This window comes from Eumetopias jubatus, unplaced genomic scaffold, assembly GCF_037043125.1.
Source record: "Eumetopias jubatus isolate StellerSeaLion01/CBP00866 unplaced genomic scaffold, mEumJub1_p1.0 scaffold_7, whole genome shotgun sequence".
Classification (NCBI taxonomy): Eukaryota; Metazoa; Chordata; class Mammalia; order Carnivora; family Otariidae; genus Eumetopias; species Eumetopias jubatus.
This window is the reverse complement of record NW_028274813.1, coordinates 75,023,100-75,043,244: the sequence shown is the minus strand read 5'-3', so window position 1 is coordinate 75,043,244 and position 20,145 is coordinate 75,023,100. Positions and strand designations below refer to the sequence as shown.

Here is a 20,145-nt window from a genome sequence, read left to right as displayed (position 1 = left end):
ATAGAGTATTCTTGGCTGCATATTTTTCTCGTTTAGTGCTCTGAAGATATCATGCTAGTCCTTTGTGGCATGCCAGGTCTCTGTGGATAGGTCTGTTGCCAACCTAATGTTTCTACCATTACAGGTTACAGATCTCCTCCCGAGCTGCTTTCAGGGTTTTCTCTTTGTCTCTGAGACACGTAAGTTGTACTATTCGATGTCAGGGTATTGACCTATTTTTATTGGTTTTGAGAGGGGTTTTTTGTGCCTCCTGGATTTTGATGCCTGTTTCCTTCCCCACATTAGGGAAGTTCTCTGCCATAATTTGCTCCAATATACCTTCTGCCTTCTCTCTCTTTCTTCTTCTTCCGGGATCCCAGTTATTCTAATGTTGTTTCATCTGATCGTATCGCTTACGTCTCGAATTCTGCCCTGGTGCTCCAGTAGTTGTTTATCTCTCTTTTTCTCAGCTTCTTTATTTTCCATCATTTGGTCTTGGATATTGCTGGTTCTGTGTTCTGCCTCATTTATCCTAGCAGTTAGTGCCCCCATTTTTGATTGCACTTCATTAATAGCCTTTTTGATTTCGATTTGGTTAGATTTTAGGTCTTTTATTTCTCCAGGAAGGGTTTCTCTAATAACTTCCATGCTTTTTTCAAGCCCAGCTAGTATCTTTAAAATCATGATTCTGAACTCTAGGTCTGACATTGTACTAATGTCCATATTGATTAGGTCCCTGGCAGATGGTACTACCTCTTCTTCTTTTTGTTTAGGTGATTTTTTTCATCTTGTCATTTTGTCCAGAGGAGAATAGATGAATGAGAGAACAAAATGCTAACAGGTTAACAACATCCCCAGCAAATATACTCTAAACAAATCAGAAAAGACGTGAAACCAGGGGAAAAGAAAGGTAAAGAAGGAAAGAAGAAAGAGAAAAAAAAAGAAAAAGATAAAAACAAACAATAACAGAACAAAACAATAAAAAACAATATGATCAAATATAATCAGGCTAGTGCATAGATTAGTGCCACACACTAGATTTTGCATGTATCTTGGTCTATTAGAAGAAAGTGCCTTCTAAAAGTTTGAAGAAAGAAAGATATATGTACAAAATAAGGGTTGATACAATGAACGTATCGAAGATTACTGTAAAGATGAAAATTATAAAAGATTTTATAAAAGATTTGAATTGATAAGGTAAGAAGTTGTTTGAAAAAAGAAGATTTAAAAAAAAGAAAAAACAAAAAGGGAGACAATGTGATCAGGCAGGAGACTAGAACAAAGCCATACACTAGTGATTTAGGGTATATATTGATCTGTTAGAAGAAACTGTATCTCAAAATTTTAAAGAGAGAACAACTTATATATATATGCCATAAATAAGTGTATCTACTATGAAGTAATAGAATATGACTCTAAAAATGAAAAATAAAAGTGTTTTTTTTCAAAAAGGGATTGATAAGATGTTGGTTGAAAAAGGGAAAAAGAAAAATTAAAAAAAAACAGTTAAAAAAATTAACTTTGAAAAACTAAAGAATCATGGTAAAAAAAAGCCATGAATTCTATGTGCAGTATTCTCCTAACACTGGAGTTCTCCCGTTCTCCTTGATCGGTACACTTGGTCTTTGCTGGCTGTTCCTGCTGATCTTCTGGGGGAGGGGCTTGTTGCCGTGGTTCCCAAATGTCTTTGCCGGAGGCGGAATTGCCCCGCCCTTGTTGGTCCGGGCCAAGCAATCTGCTGGGGATTGCTTTTGGGAGCTTTGTTCCCATCAAGCTTTCCGTACAGCTTTGGAGGATGAGAGTGAAAATGGTGGCCGCCCAATCTCTGCCTGGAGGAGCCGAGAACTTGGGGCCCCGCTCCTCAGTGCGCCCCCAGAGAAAAGCAGTCAGTCCCTCCCGTGTCCCCAGTGTCTGGCCACACTCCGTGCTCACCCGGCTTGTGACCAAGCGTTTCTATCTCTGGCACCCGACCCCGTGTGGAGTCTCCAAACACAGCAGATCCCTGCGGTGCGCTCCTCCTGGGGGAGGAAGGGGAGTCTCCCCAGGTCTGCCCTTTGTTGGGTCCCTGCTGGAGGAGCAGTGGCCCAACTGGGCCATGGATCACAGTTTATGGCAACCTCAAACTGAGAGCCTGCGCCTCAGCTCTGTCTCTGCAGCCGGCTTCCCTGCTCCGATACCTGGGAGTTCTGCCCCACTCAGGCAGCCCCGGTCTTTCTGTGACCACGAGGGGTTCCACCCCCCACTTAGCCACTGGAGCGATGTCCCTCAGTGGAGCCGACTTCTTAAAGTTCCGATTTTGTGCTCGCTGCTCTATCACTTGCCAGAAGCAGCCGACGGAGGCCCCCTCCCCCGCCATCTATCCTCTCGAATATCACCTTGGATTCACTTCTCCGCACCTCCTACCTTCCAGTAAGTGGCCGCTTTTCTATTCAGAGAGTTGTTGCTATTCTTCTCTTCGATCTCCTGTTGAGTTTGTAGGTGTTCAGAATGGTTTGATCCCTATCCAGCTGAATTCCTGAGACCAGACGAAATCCAGGTCTCCTACTCCTCCGCCATCTTGCTCCACCCTCCAGTTTTATGGTTCTTCTTAAGAAACACATTCTCCCTAGTTCATTTCTTTAACTCAGTTATCAGAGTTTCTGTATTTAAAGCTATCAATGTCTAGTTCCACCATTAGCCTGTAAACCGCCTGCAGTCAGGATCAGTGTTCTACCTAAGAACTTGATATAGTACTAGGAAAATGGTAGGTGCTCATTTGGAATATTAGTTGTGCTCATTAAGTATATTAGCTGACTGGATAAATTAACATTTAAAAAAAAAAAAAACACCATATGGTTGGGGGGCGGAGCAAGATGGCGGAGGAGTAGGAGACCTGGATTTCATCTGGTCTCAGGAATTCAGCTGGATAGGGATCAAACCATTCTGAACACCTACGAACTCAAGAGGAGATCGAAGAGAAGAATAGCAACAACTCTCTAAACAGAAAAGCGACCACTTTCTGGAAGGTAGGACGTGCGGAGAAATGAATCCGAGGTGATATTCGGGAGGATAGATGGCCAGGGAGGGAGCCTCCGTCAGCTCCTTCTGTCAAGTGATAGAGCCACGGAGCACAAAATCGGAACTTTTAGAACTTGGCTCCACTGAGGGACGTCACTCCAGTGGCTAAGCGGGAGGTGAAACCCTCACGGGACAGTGTGGTCTCAGGACCCTCGGGGTCACAGAAAGACCGGGGGAGCCTGAGTGCGGCAGAGCTCCCAGGTATCGGAGCGGGGAAGCCGGCTACAGAGACGGAGCGAGGCGTGGGCTCTCAGCTCGGGGTTGCCATAAACTGTGATCGGCGACAGTCGGGCCCCTGCTCCTCCAGCAGGGACCCAACAAGTGGCAGATCCGGGGAAACTCCCCTTCCTCCCCCAGGAGGAATGGCGTGGGAGCACACCGCAGGGATTTGCTGGGTTTGGAGACTCCACACAGGGTCAGGTGCCAGAGATAGAAACGCTCGGTCACAGGCCGGGTGAGCACGGAGTGCGGCCAGAGACTGGGGAGATGGGAATGACTGACTGCTTTTCTCTGGGGGCACACTGAGGAGCGGGGCCCTGAGGTTTCGGCTCCTCCGGGACAGAGATTTGGAGGCTGCCGTTTTCACTGTGGTCCTCCAACACTGTACAGAAAGCTTGCAGGGAAGAAAAGCTCCCGAGAGCAAACCTGAGCAGATTGCTTAGCCTGGACCGGCAAGGGCGGGGCAATTCAGCCTCTGGCAAAGACATTTGGGAAGCATGGCAACAGGCCCCTCCCCCAGAAGATCAGCATGAACAGCCAACCAAGACCAAGTGTACCGATCAATGAGAACAGCAGAACTACAGCGCTAGGGGAATACTGCACATAGATTTAATGGCTTTTTTACCATGATTGATTAGTCTTTCAAAGTTAATTTTTTAAACTTTTTTTTTGAATTTTTCTTTTTCCCTTTTTCAACCAACATCTTATCAGTTCCTTTTTTTAAAAAAACATTTTTATTTTTCATTTTTAGAGTCATATTCTATCCCTTCATATTAGTTACCCTTATTTTTGGCATATATATAAGTTGTTTTCTCTTTAAAATTTTGAGATACAGTTTCTTCTAACAGATCAAAATATACCCTAAATCTCTAGTGTATGGCTTTGTTCTAGTCTCCTGCCTGATCACATTCTCTCCCCCTTCTTTTTTTCTTTCTTTCTTTCCTTTTTTTCAAACATCATCTTATCAATTCTTTTAAAAATTTTTTATAATTTTCATCTTTACAGTGATATTCCATCCCTTCATTGTATCAATCCTTATTTTCTATATATATATAAGTCTTTCTTTCTCTAAAATTTTAAGAGGCACTTTCTTCTAAAAGACCAAAATACACCCAAAATCTAGTGTGTGGCACAGATCTATGCACCAGCCTGATCATATTTGATCATATTCTGTTTTTTGTTTGTTTGTTTGTTCTGTTTTTGTTTGTTTTTATATTTTTCTTTTTCTTTTCTCTTTCTTTTTTCTTTCTTTCCCTTTCTTTTCCCCTGGTTTCAGGTCTTTTCTGATTTGATTAGAGTATATTTTCTGGGGATGTTTTTAACCTGTTAGCATTTTGTTCTCTCATTCATCTATTCTCCTCTGGACAAATGACAAGACGAAAAAAATCACCTCAACAAAAGGAAGAAGAGGTAGTATGGACTGCCAGGGACCTACTCAATACGGACATTAGTACAATGTCAGACCTAGAGTTCAGAATCATGATTTTAAAGATACTAGCTGGGCTTGAAAAAAGCATGGAAGTTATTAGAGAAACCCTCCCTGGTTAAAATCTAACCAAATCGAAATCAAAAAGGCTATTAATGAAGTGCAATCAAAAATGGAGGCACTAACTGCTAGGATAAATGAGGCAGAAGTCAGAACCAGTGATATAGAAGACCAATGATGGAAAATAAAGAAGCTGAGAAAAAGAGAGATAAACTACTACTGGAGCACCAGGACAGAATTCGAGACGTAAGCAATACGATCAGATGAAACAACATTAGAATAACTGGGATCCCAGAAGAAGAAGAAAGAGAGAGAAGGCCAGAAGGTATATTGGAGCAAATTATAGCAGAGAACTTCCCTAATGTGAGGAAGGAAACAGGCATCAAAATCCAGGAGGCACAGAGAACCCCTCTCAAAAACAATAAAATAGATGAACACCCCGACATCTAATAGTAAAACTTACGCATCTCAGAGACAGAGAAAACCCTGAAAGCAGCTCGGGAGAAGAGATATGTAATCTATAATGGTAGAAACATTAGGTTGGCAAGAGACCTATCCACAGAGACCTGGCAGTCCAGAAAGGACTGGCATGATATCTTCAGAGCACTAAACGAAAAAATATGCACCTAAGAATACTATATCCAGCTAGGCTGTCATTGAAAAGAGAAAGAGCAATAAAAATCTTCCAGTACAAACAAAAACTAAAGGAATTTGTAAACACGAAACCAGCCCTGCAAGAAATATTGAAAGGGGTCCTCTAAGCAAAGAGAGAGCCTAAAAGCAGTATAGACCAGAAAAGAATACAGACAATATACAGTTAACAGTCACTTTACAGGCAATAGGATGGCACTAAATTCATATCTTTCAATAGTTACCTTGAATGTAAGTGGACTAAATGCCCCAATCAAAAGACACAGGCTATCAGTTTGGATTAAAAAACAAGACCCATCGATATGCTGTCTGCAAGAGACTCATTTTAGACCCAAAGACACCCCCACATTGAAAGTGAAGGGGTGGAAAACCATTTACCATGCTAATGGACACCAAAAGAAAGCTGGGGTGGCAATCCTTATATCAGACAAATTAGATTTTAAAACAAAGACTGTAATAAAAGATGAGGAAGGACATTGTATCCTACTTAAATGGTCTATCCAAAAGAAGATCTAAGAATTGTAAATATCTATGCCCCTAACATGGGAGCAGCCAATTATATAAGGCAATTAATAACAAAAGCAAAGAAACACATTGACAACAATACAATAATAGTGGGGGACTTTACCACCCCCCTGACTGAAATGGACAGATTATCTAAGCAAAAGATCAAGAAGGAAATAAGGACTTTAAATGACACATTGGACCAAATGGACTTCACAGACATATTCAGAACATTCCATCCCAAAGCAACCAAATACACATTCTTCTCTAGTGCGCATGGAACATGCTCCAGAATAGATCACATCCTAGGTCACAAATCAGGTCTCAACTGGAACCAAAAGATTGGGAGTATTCCCTGCATATTTTCAGACCACAATGCTTTGAAACTGGAACTCAATCACAAGAGGAAAGTCAGAAAGAACTCAAATACATGGAGGCTAAAGAGCATCCTACTAAAGAATGAATGGGTCAACAGGAAATTAAAGAAGAATTTAAAAAATTCATGGAAACCAATGAAAATGAAAAAACACAACTGTTCAAAATCTTTGGGATACAGCAAAGGCCGTCCTGAGAGGAATGTATATAGCAATAGAAGCCTTTCTTAAGAAACAAGAAAGGTCTCAAATACACAACCTAACCCTACACCTAAAGGAGCTAGAGAAAAAACAGCAAATAAAGCCTAAACCCAGCAGGAGAAGAGAAATAATAAAGATCAGAGCAGAAATCAATGAAATAGAAACCAACAGATCAATGAAACTAGGAGCTCGTTCTTTGAAGGAATTAACAAGATTGATAAACCCCTGGCCAGACTTATCAAAAAGAAAAGAGAACTGTCCCAAATCAACAAAATCATGAATGAAAGAGGAGAGATCACAACCATACCAAAGAAATACAAGCAATTATAAGAACATATTATGAGCAACTCTATGCCAGCAAATTAGATAACCTGGAAGAAATGGATGCATTCCTAGAGATGTATCAACTACCAAAACAGAACCAGGAAGAAATAGAAAACCTGAACAGTCCAATAACCACTAAAGAAATTGAAGCAGTCTTCAAAAATCTCCCAATAAACAAAAGCCCAGGGTCAGATGGCTTCCCAGGGGAATTCTACCAAACATTTCAAGAAGAATTAATACCTATTCTCTTGAAACTGTTCCAAAAAATAGAAACGGAAGGAGAACTTCCAAACTCATTTTATGAGGCCACCATTACCTTGATTCCCAAACCAGACAAAGACCCCATCAAAAAGGAGATATACAGACCAATATCCTTGATGAACATGGATGCAAAAATTCTCACCAGAATACTAGCCAATAGGATCCAACAGTATATGAAAAGGATTATTCACCACGACCAAGTGGCATTTATCCCTGGGCTGCAAGGTTGGTTCAACATCTGCAAATCAATCAATGTGATACTATATATTAACAAAAGAAAGAACAAAAATCACATGATCCTCTCAATAGGTGCAGAGAAAGCATTTGACAAAGTACAGCTTCCTTTTTTGATCAAAACTCTTTTAGAATATAGGGATAGAATGTACATACCTCAATATCATAAAAGCCCTCTATGAAAAACCCACAGTGAATATCATTCTCAATGGGGAAAAACTGAGAGCTTTCCTCCTAAGGTCAGGAACGCAGCAGGGATGTCCACTATCACCACTGCTATTCAACACAGTATTAGAAGTCCTAGCCACAGCAATCAGACAATAAAAAGAAACCAAAGGCATCCAAATCGGCAAGGAGGAAGTCCAACTCTCACTCTTTGCAGATGATCTGACACTTTCTGTGGGAAACCCAAAAGACTCCACCCCAAAACTGCTAGAACTCATACAGGAATTCAGTAAAGTGGCAGGATATAAAAACAATGCACAGAAATCAGTTGCATTCCTATACATCAACAACAAGACAGAAGAAAGGGAAATTAAGGAGTCGATCCCATTTACAATTGCACCCCAAACCATAAGATACCTAGGAATAAATCTAACCAAAGGGACAAAGGATCTGTACTCAGAAAACTATAAAATACCCATGAAAGTGATTGAGGAAGACACAAAGAAATGGAAAAACGTTCCATGCTCATGGATTGGAAGAACAAGCATTGTGAAGAAGTCCATGCTACCTAGAGCAACCTACACATTCAATGCAATCCCCATCAAAATACCATCCACTTTTTTCAAAGAAATGGAACAAATAATCCTAAAATTTGTATGGAACCAGAAAAGACCCCAAATAGCCAGAGGAATGTTGAAAAAGCAAAGCAAAGCTGGCGGCATCTCAGTTCCGGACTTCCAGCTCTATTACAAAGCTGTCATCATCAAGACAGTATGGTACTGGCACAAAAACAGACACATAGATCAATGGAACAGAATAGAGAGCCCAGAAATGGACCCTCAACTTTATGGTCAACTTATCTTTGACAAAGCAAGAAACAATGTCCAATGGAAAAAACTCTCTTCAACAAATGGTGTTGGGACAATTGGACAGCCACATGCAGAAGAATGAAACTGGACCATTTCCTTACACCACACACAAAAATAGACTCCAAATGGTTGAAAGACCTAGATGTGAGACATGAGTCCATCAAAATCCTGAAGGAGAACACAGGCAGCAACCTCTTCAACCTCAGCCACAGCAATGTCTTCCTAAAAACATCGCCAAAGGCAAGGGAAGCAAGGGCAAAAATGAATATTGGGATTTCATCAAGATAAAAAGCTTTTGCACAGCAAAAGGAACAGTCCACAAAACCAAAAGACAACCGACAGAATCGGAGAACGTAGTTGCAAATGACATATCAGATAAAGGGCTAGTATCCAAAATCTATAAAGAACTTATCAAACTCAACATCCAAAGAACAAATAATCCAATCAAGAAATAGGCAGAAGACATGAACAGACATTTTTCCAAAGAAGACATCCAAATGGCCAAAAGACACATGAAAACGTGCTCCACATCACGTGGCATCAGAGAAATCCAAATCAAAACCTCAATGAGATACCACCTCACACCAGTCAGAATGGCTAAAATTAACAAGTCAGGAAACCACAGATGTTGGCAGGGATGCGGAGAAAGGGGAACCCTCCTACGCTGTTGGTGGGAATGCAAGCTGGTGCACTTTCCACTCTGGAGAACAGTATGGAGGTTCCTCAAACAGTTGAAAATAGAGCTACCCTACAATCCAGCAATTGCACTACTGGGTATTTACCACAAAGATACAAATGTAGGGATCTGAAGGGGTACATGCACCCCGATGTTAATAGTAGCAATGTCCACAATAGCCAAACTGTGGAAAGTGCCAAGATGTCTATCGAGAGATGGATAAAGATGTGGTATATATACCGAATGGAATAATATGCTGCCATAAAAAGAATGAGATCTTGCCATTTGCAACAATGTGGATGGAACTGGAGGGTGTTATACTGAGTGAAATAAGTCCATCAGAGAAAGACATGTATCATATGACCTCACTGACATGAGGAATTCTTAATCTCAGGAAACAAACTGATGGTTGCTGGAGTGGTGGGAGCTGGGAGGGATGGGGTGGCTGGGTGGTAGACATTGGGGAGGGTATGTGCTATGGTGAGCGCTGTGAATTGTGCAAGACTGTTGAATCACAGATCTGTACTTCTGAAACAAGTAGTGCAATATAGGTTAAGAAAAAAAAAAGAAGAAGATAGCAGGAGTGGAAGAATGAAGGGGAGTAAGTTTGAAGGGGAGATGAATCATGACAGACAATGGACTCTGAAAAACAAACTGAGGGTTCTAGAGGGGAGTGGGGGGGGATGGGTTAGCCTGGTGATGGTTATTAAAGAGGGCACATTCTGCATGGAGCACTGGGTGTTGTGCACCAACAATGAATCATGGAACACTATATCAAAAACTAATGATGTAATGTATGGTGATTAACATAACAATAAAAAAAAAAGAAATGGGCAGAAGACTTGAACAGACATTTTTCCAAAGAAGACAATTCCAGATGGCGAACAGACACATGAAAAAGTGCTCCATGTTGCTCGGCATCAGGGAAATCCAAATCAAAACCTCATTGAGATACCACCTCACACCAGTCAGAATGGCTAAAATTAACTAGTCAGGAAACGACAGATGTTGGCGGGGATGTGGAGAAAGGGGATCCCTCCTACACTGTTGGTGGGAATGCAAGGTGGTGCAACCACTCTGGAAAACATTATGGAGGTTCCTCAAAATTTGAAAAGGGAGCAACCATATGATCCAGCAATTGCACTACTGGGTATTTACCACAAAGATACAAACGTAGGGATCCGAAGGGTTATGTGCACCCCAATGTTTATAGCAGCAATGTCCACAATAGCCAAACTGTGGAAAGAGCCAAGATGTCCATCATCAGATGAAGGGATAAAGAAGTTGTGGTACATATACACAATGGAATATTATGCAGCCATCAAAAGGAATGAGATCTTGCCATTTGCAACAACGTGGATGGAACTGGAGGGTGTTATGCTGAGGGAAATAAGTCAATCAGAGAAAGACATGTATCATATGACCTCACTGATATGAGTAGTTCTTAATCTCAGGAAACAAACAGGGTTGCTGGAGTGGTGGGGGTGGGAGGGATGGGGTGGTTGGGTGATAGACATTGGGGAGGGTATGTGCTATGGTGAGTGCTGTGAATCGTGCAAGACTGTTGAATCACAGATCTGTACTTCTGAAACAAATAATGCAATATATGTTAAAAAAAAAAAAAGAAAATTGCAGGAGGGGAAGAATGAAGCGGGGGAAATCGGAGGGTGAGACAAACCATGAAATATGATGGACTCTGAAAAACAAACTGAGGGTTCTAGAGTGGAGGGGGGTGGTTGGATGGGTTAGCCTGGTGATGGGTGTTAAAGAGGGCATGTTCTGTGTGGAGTACTGGTATTATGCACAAACTATGAATCATGGAATACTACATCAAAAACTAATGTAATGTATGGTGATTAACATAATAATAAAAAATTTAAAGAGAAAAAAACACCGTTTGTCTCTTACTGATTATTGCTTCCTAAAATCAGATTTAATAGAAATTTAAATGTTAAAATGCTTATCTCCTGTATCTCTGTCCTGGTCATTGTATAGAAATGTTCCTCGGGCGGCTTCTAAGCTTAAAAGTGTTTGTAAATAATAATTTTTGATCAATTCTTTGTTTATTATTTTGGTTTTGGTGTTTTAGGTATCATTAGAGAAAGTCAATGTATGATGCAAATTACTCTGAAAAGTCTTAATTTGTATTCCTGGGACTTTCTATGTATAGAGCAATGCAGCATTTCCTCCTTGCTTTCTCTCCTGTGTTTTATGTAACAATCATTCTGGAAAACCTTCTTGTTGTGTTTACAGTGAGCTTTGACCCTCATTTACATTCCCCCATGTACTTCCTTTTAGTCAGTCTCTCATTTATTGATTTATGTTTTTCTACTTTAACAGTTCCTATGATGATTCATGACTTGTTCTCTGGGCACAAAACCATATCCTTTCAGGGATGTGTCATCCGGATATTTGTTCTTCATGTCCTGGGTGGATCTGAGATGGTGCTGCTCATCTCCATGGCCTTGGACTGATATGTGGCCATATGTAAGCCCTTCCACTACCTGACTATCATGAGCCCGCAGATGTGCATTTTGCTTCTGTCTGGTTCTTGGGCTATTGGCTTCATTCATTCAGTGGCCCAGTTAGCTTTTGTTGTCCATTTGCCTTTTTGTGGTCTCAGTGAGATAGATACCTTTTACTGTGAACTTCTTTGGTTTATTAAACTTGCCTGCACAGACACCTACAGAATGGAATTCATGGTTATTGCCATCAGTGGGTTCATTTCCATGGGCACCTTCTTCTTATTGCTTATCTCCTATACCTTCATCCTGGTCACTATATGGAAACATTCCTCAGGTGCCTTGTCTAAGGCCTTTTCTACTCTTTCAGCTCACATCACTATGCTGATTTTGTTCTTTGGACCATGCATCTTTGTTTGTCTGTGGCCATTTCCCACTGTGTCAGTGGATAAGTTTCTTGCCATTTTGGATTTTAAAATTGCACCCATTCTGAATCCTATTATCTATACATTGAGGGACAAGGACACAAAGATGGCAATGAAAAGATCGAGTTTGAGGATGATCTTCAAAATAACTCAGGAGAAAACAAGTGGTATGCACAAGTACTAAAGGGTTCTGTCAGCAGCTCAAAGTTCTTGAATAGTTTATTCCATGTTAATGGGATATATATATATATAAACATATATATATATTTAAGGCTAGTTTGTATTTTTAAGATTTTAATATTCTGAAAGTACACTTTTTACGTGGCTTATATATTGACTAGTCTATGGAATCTTGTAAAGTTTTATGAATTTCAAGGCACATTTGCAGAGCTACTGGTGTAGCTGATACTTTTCTCTGTCACCGAGTTGAAAAATATTCTCATGTAAAGAGAATGATTGGTTCTTATGTTATTTTTGGCAAGTCAGGCTTGTTAATTCAAGGTGCTGTCAACTTTTTTCCTTTATTATTTAATAGATATGCTGTTACATGAATATAATTTTTGTCATAGATTAAATATTGTCTCATTCACATATGCAGAAAATAATCCAGTGGATGAAGAAATAGTTAAAGTTATATCTGGTTTCTAAGTGGGCAAAGTTAATATCTTTTTCCTCTCAACTTTGCTTTTAACTATTTCCTTTAAATGTGTAGTGACAGTAAAAAGATATGAATTAAGAAATTATATTCATTAAAGAGAGTAGAACTATGATGGCATTACAAAATGTTAAATTAAAAAGAAGGAACTCCTATGCAGTATTCTTCAACCATGGATACAGTGCATTACTGAACACTACTCCAAGCTCAAGCATAAAGCCTCTGCTTTTAGACTTGTGGACCTGACTGTTCATCACCCCACAAATCAAAACAATGCCTTTTGAAAAACTTTACTTACTTACTTGTTGAATTTTTTTTTCTTACAGTGAGATGGAATTTGCTTCCCTGTGTATTTCATATTGTATTTCTTTTTATAATCTACGATTGTGCAGAATGAAATATCTTCCATAATGTCTCCTCTTTTCATGGTTGAAAATTAAACATGATGATATATCTTCTAGCTTTAAGGATAAATATTCCTTCTGAGGCTAAACATCTTAAGTCTTTTTAGGCACAATTCCCCATTTTGAAAATTTCACGAGAGTTATTTATGAGGCAACCTGTAATGTCCGTTTAATTTTCTGTTAAAATCTGTTTCTTTTGGAACCCAGATACAAGCTGATATTGATTCCAGCCATGAAGCAGAGAAAAATATATGATAATATTGCATCATAAATGAAATGTCATTAAATCTGCAGCACAATAATATATGAAATAGAAATTCAAAATCTTTGACTGAAAATGACTAAAAATTTAGAAATAAAGAGTAAGAGCCAACTGAAACTCAGAAAAAATTTGAACAAGACACAATTATAATTTACATTAGCCAAACTATCGAAGCAGTCCAGGTGTCATTTGATAGATGAATGGGTAAAGAAGATGTGGTATATATTACAAGGGAATATTATTTGGCCATCCTAGTTGCAACAATGTGGACAGAGCTAGAGAGTATAATGCTAAGTGAAATAAGTCAGAGAAACACAAATACCGTATGATCTCACTTATATATGGAATTTAAGAAACAAAACAAATGAGCAAAAGGAAAAAAAAAGAGACAAACCAAGAAATAGACTCTTAACTATAGAGAACAAACTGATGGTTACCAGAGGGGAGGGGGATGAGAGATGGGTGAAATAGGGGATGGGGATTAAAAAGTACACTTATAATCATGAAAAAAAATAACCCACAAATTCCTTTTCCAAAAAACAGGAAAAAACAAAAAAAAAACACAAGAGACTTTTTAGAATGGAGCCAGGCAAATTGTTACTTGCTTAAAATTTTGGAATCATACAGATGTTCCCTTATGCTCCTGGGTTGTTTAGGGAATAAAATACTTCACTCAGTGTAACTCCAGAATCATATTATTATATGTTGCAGTATGAAGCATTTTGAAATCACCCAAGCTGCAGCTATTAAAGTTTGTGGGTAAGGTTTGTCTTACTATGAAGAAACAGGGTATAAGGGACACTGGTTAGAATTGTTAGTTTGCTCTAAAGATAGTTTTGCAGGACATCAATAGATAAATAAATAAGGAACCAGCTCCTAGATACCTAAAGAAGATCAGAATGGCCAAAATACAATGAAAGATACAGGATATAAGGATTAAAAGAACCAAGAAAATGAAACCTAATTTAAGATGGAGATAAAATTTTTTCAGAAAGTTGTATAGAACCAGGCAAGTGATACTCAATATTTATATAATTTGAAAGTGAGACAATGTAACAGAATTAACATTTCAAGCTTTTATTAATTTGTCAAATAAAAGACTAGAATCTACATAATGAAATAGCAGTGAACTTGGGAAAATTGGTATAAGATGCTTAATTCCAAGGCATAGCCTAGGAAAATTATTACATATTTAAAATATAGTATCTTTAGGAGAACAAATCAGGTTGGCAACTGACTTCTTGATAGTAGTATACAAAGAAGGTGACAATGGAGCTACGTTTCCAAAAGACTCAAGGAAATAAAATGTGATATAAAAATTAATATATATCATCAGAGAGGGAGAAAAACCATGAGAGACTCTTCCCTCTAGGAAACAAACAGGGTTGCTGGAGGGGAGGTGGGTGGGGGGATAGGATAACTGGGTGATGCACATTAAGGAGAGCATGTGATGTAATGAGCAGTGGGTGTTATATACAACTAATGAATTATTGAACTCTACATCTGAAACTAATGATGTACTATATGTTGGCTAATTGAATTTAAATTGAAAAAATTAATGGATAGCTAGTATATCTTTCAAATATATCAGGGTTAAAGAAAATGATTTTAAGCAATCAAGGTTTTATAGAATGTTGTATGTACAAGCACTTCCTGAGATATCTAGAGGATTCTCCATGCAATTAAGAGCTGTTTGAAGACCCTTTGACTATACTGTTGCTTAGAATTTAATACATTGTATTATAGATTTAAGACCTAAAAATGAGACTACACATGAAAAAATAGCATGGAAGGATTAATTCTCTGATAAATTAAACATTTTTAATGGTGGAGATAGAGAAACAAAAATTGTGGAATACTTTGTTGATTTTCCTCATCAGCAATAGGTAGGAGTCAGAAAATATAATGGAACTGGCAACCCAAAAATGGAAGCCCATTTGTGTGTGTGTGTGAGGTAACTAAGCACAATACAGAAAGACAATAAAATAAGTTATAAAATTTTATACCAAAACAATATAAAAATAAATTCAAAAAATTAAAAATAGCAAGCAAAGGAGACAGTATTAGGGAGACCATGTTAATAGTAGCACAAAACAAAACAAAAGCAAGACAATAAACAAAGGACAGATTTATTGCTTATCAGTGCCTATCAGTGTTCAATCTGAGACAGGTCAAGTGGGAAATACAACAATTGAAAATAAAAATCAGACTTCAGCCCAAGCATATCATTAAATATAAATGATCTTAATTAATATACCAATTAAAAGGCAGAGATTGCCAGAATGGATAAAATAAACAAGTATAAGCTATAAGAAACTCACTTTGAATGTCATAATGTATGTTGGCCAAAGTAGAAGAAAGGGAAAGATATACAAAAGAAACTTTATTTTTTTTAAAGATTTTATTTATTTATTTATTTGAGAGCGCACACAAGAGAGCACAAGTGGGGGGAGGGGCAGAGGGAGAGGGAGAAGCAGGAAAAAAATCTTCAAATAATATAATCATACTAAGCTAGATATTTTGGGTCTATGAATATAGATCAGATTTTATAGCACAATAATAGAATACATTTTTTAAGTTTACATGTAACATAACTGGAAACACCAATGATTGGTTATTTAATGTCTAGTTCCTTCACTGAGGAGTATAATTCCTGAAGGCAGGTGGGAGTTTTATGCCAGAACTTGACATAGTATCTGGTGTATATTGGGTATTTTCAGTAGGTGGTCAGTGAAAACTTACTGAATGAATGAATTCTTAAAAGCACCTTGTGCCTGATTGTAGAGATTGTTTAAAATTACCCACAATTGGAAACCAATTGAAATCTTCTTTCAACATTTCAAACATACTTAATTTGTTTTTTCTTTTATGTAAGCACAAAACCAGTAAATAGAGGGAACTAATTTGTGGTGAGTGAATTTCTACTCCTGGCCTTTTATAACTTCTGGCCAAGGTAACTCTTCTATTTTCTATTTCTTAAAACATTTTCATTAGCCCAAATAAACCTCATACTTTTTAGCAGTCAATCCTATTTCCCTTTTCCTCACATCTCCTGGCAACCACGAATCCACTTTCTGTCTCTATGGATTTGACTTTTCTGGACATTTTATATAAATGGAATCTTATGTAGTTTTTGTGTGTGTCTGGCTTCTTTCACTGAGCATAATGTTTTGAAGGTCCATCTATGTTGTAGTATGTATCAGAATTTCATTTCTTTTATGGCTAAGTAATATTCCATTGTGTGAATATGCCACATTTTGTTTATCCATTCATCACTTGGTGAATGTTTGGATTGTCTCTACCTTTTGGCTATTTTGAAAGTGTTTCTACAAGCATTTATGCACAGTTTTTTGATGAACACCAGTTTTCAGCTCTCTGGAGTGGAACTAACTATATGTGTCATATAGTAACTTTATGCTTAGCATTTTAAGGAACTGTCAGACTGTTTACACAGGGGCTGCACCATTCTCTGTTCCTGCCAGCAGTGTATGCACATTCCAATTTCTTCATATTGTCACCAATACTTGTTATTTTATTATTTTTTATTATGGCCAATCCAGTGGATGTGAAGTGAGTTTGCCTTGCAGTTTTTGATTTGCATTCTTCTAGTGACTAATGATGTCACATCTTTTTTTTTTTAAGATTTTATTTATTCATGAGAGAGAGAGGCAGAGGCAGAGAGAGAAGCAGAGGCAGAAGCAGATGCAGGACTTGATCCTAGGGCCCTGGGATCATGACCTGAGCCGAAGGCAGACGCTTAACTGACTGAGCCACTCAGGTGCCCTGATGTCACATCTTCTCATGTGCTTCCTGGTTGGCCATTCGTTTATCTTCTCGAGAGAAATGTATTTTCAGATCTCTCATTGATTGTAAAATTAGATTGTGTTTTTATTGTTGCGTTTTAAGAGGTCTTTATATTTAGACCTGTATTAGTTTTCTTTTTTTTTTTTTAAGACTTTATTTATTTATTTGACAGAGAGACAGCGAGAGAGGGAACACAAGCGGGGTGGGGGGGTGGGAGAGGGAGAAGCAGGCTCCCTGGGAGCCTGAGGCGGGGCTCGACCCCAAGACCCTGGGATCATGACCTGAGCCTAAGGCAGATGCTTAACGACTGAGCCACCCAGTCGCCCCAGACCTGTATTAGTTTTCTAGGGCTGCCATATCAAATTACCACCATCTTGGTGGTTTAAAACAGAAATTTAGTCTCTTGCAATTTTGGAGGCTAGAAATCTGAAATCAGTACGTTGGCAGGGCTGTGCTCCTGCCTAAGGCTCTAGAGAAGAATCCTTCCTTGCCACTTCCAGCATCTGGTGGCTCTAGGTGTTCCTTGGCTTGTAACTGCATAACTTCATCCTAGACTTCCATCTTCTCTGTATTCTTGTCTTTGCCTCTTTGTCTCTTGTTAGGATAGTTGTTATTAGATTTAGAGCCAACCCACATTCTCCAAAATAATGTCATCTCAAAACCCTTATTACATTTGCAAAGACCTTTTTTTTTCCAAATAAGTTCACATTAACAGTTTTAGGAGTTGTAATAGAGTATATAGACAAATCTTTTTGAGGGCCACCATTCAATGGACTACAAGACCCTAATCAGAGATATAATTTACAACTACTTTCTCTCATCTGTAGATTTTATTTTCACTTTCTTGACTGTATTCTTTGACACACAAATATTTTTAGTTTGGATGAAGTCCAGTGTATCTATTTTTTCTTTCATGGATTGTGCTCTGGGTTTTGTTTTAAAGAAACCATTGCCTAGAATAAACAAAGAGCAAATAATAAATATATATGTTCTTTGGGAATATGCTATATATTTCTAGGATTGTATCATCTGTGGTGGTTATTGTTTTGTTTTGTTTTTCCATTCATGGCCTGGAGAAACTGAGATGATGAGGAGGAGAGTGGTTTTGAGATGTGTCTGCAGACAGAAACCGCATTATGCAGGGCCTTTAGGTCTTGAAAAACATCAAATTTTGAACTTTATGCTAACAATAGTAGATGGCCTTTGGTAGCTTTTATAGTATGTATGTTTACTATGTGTAAGACACTGTTAAATGTTTTACATGAGTTATGCATTTTATCTGTAACATCTTATGAGAATGAAGTGATATTTTACAGAAACTGGTTTAGAGAAGTAGCACCAGCCAGAAACCTCTTTTCATAGGTCTGAGTTTCAAGTCTGTGGAGTCCTTACCTAAGCTTTAGTTTTAATAATGCCAGATTCTCCCTTTTATTCCTCCAGCCCTGCGGCTTTTTTCCCCCCGTTGGCTGCTTTTAAAATGATCCCTTAGTGTTTTAAAAAGTTTATTATTTTTTCATTATTTAGTACCTACTTATACATCTTTAAATGATATTTTTATTGAAAGAACAAATATTTCTTCTTTTGTCTCCTAATTCATAAATTTCTAACAATGGTCCCAGGAAGCAGATCCTTGAGTATGGGGTTTGGGAATTGGCTTGATCTTGTCCTTGGGAATTGATACAGCCTGAGATTCTTGCCAATGTGAAATGGCATGCTAGTAACCCCATTACCAGCAGGTAGTGGCATTATGAATAATTGTGTTGAATGTACTGAAGTGCCAATGGAAGCAAGTGGCTATTGTACTTGACCATTTTGTTACTAATGATAACATTTAGTTACACATAAGGAGTACAGTGTGTGACAAACTCAGATTTTTGGAAGTTCATTTCAAGTTATAGTGTGAGAACCAGAAAAAACATTTTGGAAGGTTTTAAATATCTTACTTTTGTAGTTACAGGGGTAATCTTGCTGAAATCAGCCACAAAATTTAATTTTGTTGTTTGCAGAATTACAATTTAATTTGTGAAATTAAGGGCATTGCTTTGTAAGAAGTGGAAACATATTTGGAATTAACATGCAAAGAGCCTTCCAAATTTCCAGAAATATGTGTAATTTTTTCTTTTTTAAATGCTGGCTTCCTAGGATTTGCCTCTAGATCAGAGTAGCTTATTTTTTTCAGACGTTTTGCTACTATCCCTGTGCCTGTGAACCTTCGTCTTTTATTAGATCTTTGTGTGGCTTGGGAGATGGTTTCAAGCCTCATTACTCCTGAGTGGGTGCAGCCTGGCACATAAATAGCCTTCCTGTCCCCAGGTTTATGATCTCAGGAGGGTTCTTCTTGGCTGGTTCTTTCTGTCAAATGTCTGGCTTCTCTGCTGTTTTGTTTATGGCTACCAGTATCATGGAAATTCCAACACCTTCTTAATTGCTCTTTACCAAGATACCCAAGTTTTTGAGAATGCCATTCATTATGGAATTCTCCATACCAAGGTCCAAATGACGTCAGTCACCTCAGATAGGGCTGAAGGGGTTTTTGTCTTTAAAGCCTTACTCTCCCCCAAGCAGAACCTTTGTACCACTGCATAGGAGTTGGGGAAGAGGATCTTTTTTTAAATATAATTTTTTAAAGATTTTATTTATTTATTTGAGAGAGAGAGAGCGAGTGCACAAGCAGGTCAAGCAGCAGGCAGAGAGAGGGAGAAGCAGGCTCCCCACTGAGCAGGGAGCCAGACTTGGGGCTTGATCCCAGGACCTGGGATACATTTGTATCTGTTAACTTGAAGGTATACATTTTGTTTGTATAGTTAACAGATTTAGTATTTGAAAGTATTATAGGGTGCCTGGGTGGCTCAGTCATGAAGTGTCTGCCTTCAACTCGGGTCATGATCTTAGGGTCCTGGGATCAAGCCCTGCATCGGGCTCCATGCTTGGCAGGAGGCCTGCTTCTCCTTCTCCCCCTCCCCCTGCTTGTGTTCCCTCTCTGGCTGTCTCTCTCTCTGTCAAATAATAAAATATTTTTAAAAAATGAAGTCTAAAGTCAATCATTAACTTAAAAAAATAAAAGTATTATAGCTTTATAATAAAGATATTATATAGATAATAAATAAAAATACACATACAATAAAATTCATTT

The 20,145-nt window shown here is 38.5% G+C and overlaps 1 pseudogene; it reads left to right on the top strand.

Annotated features, from left to right (window-relative positions):
* The first annotated feature begins 11,108 nt into the window (after positions 1-11,108).
* LOC114221320 (olfactory receptor 4F6-like) lies at positions 11,109-19,598 on the top strand (annotated as a pseudogene).
* Positions 19,599-20,145: the final 547 nt, after the last annotated feature.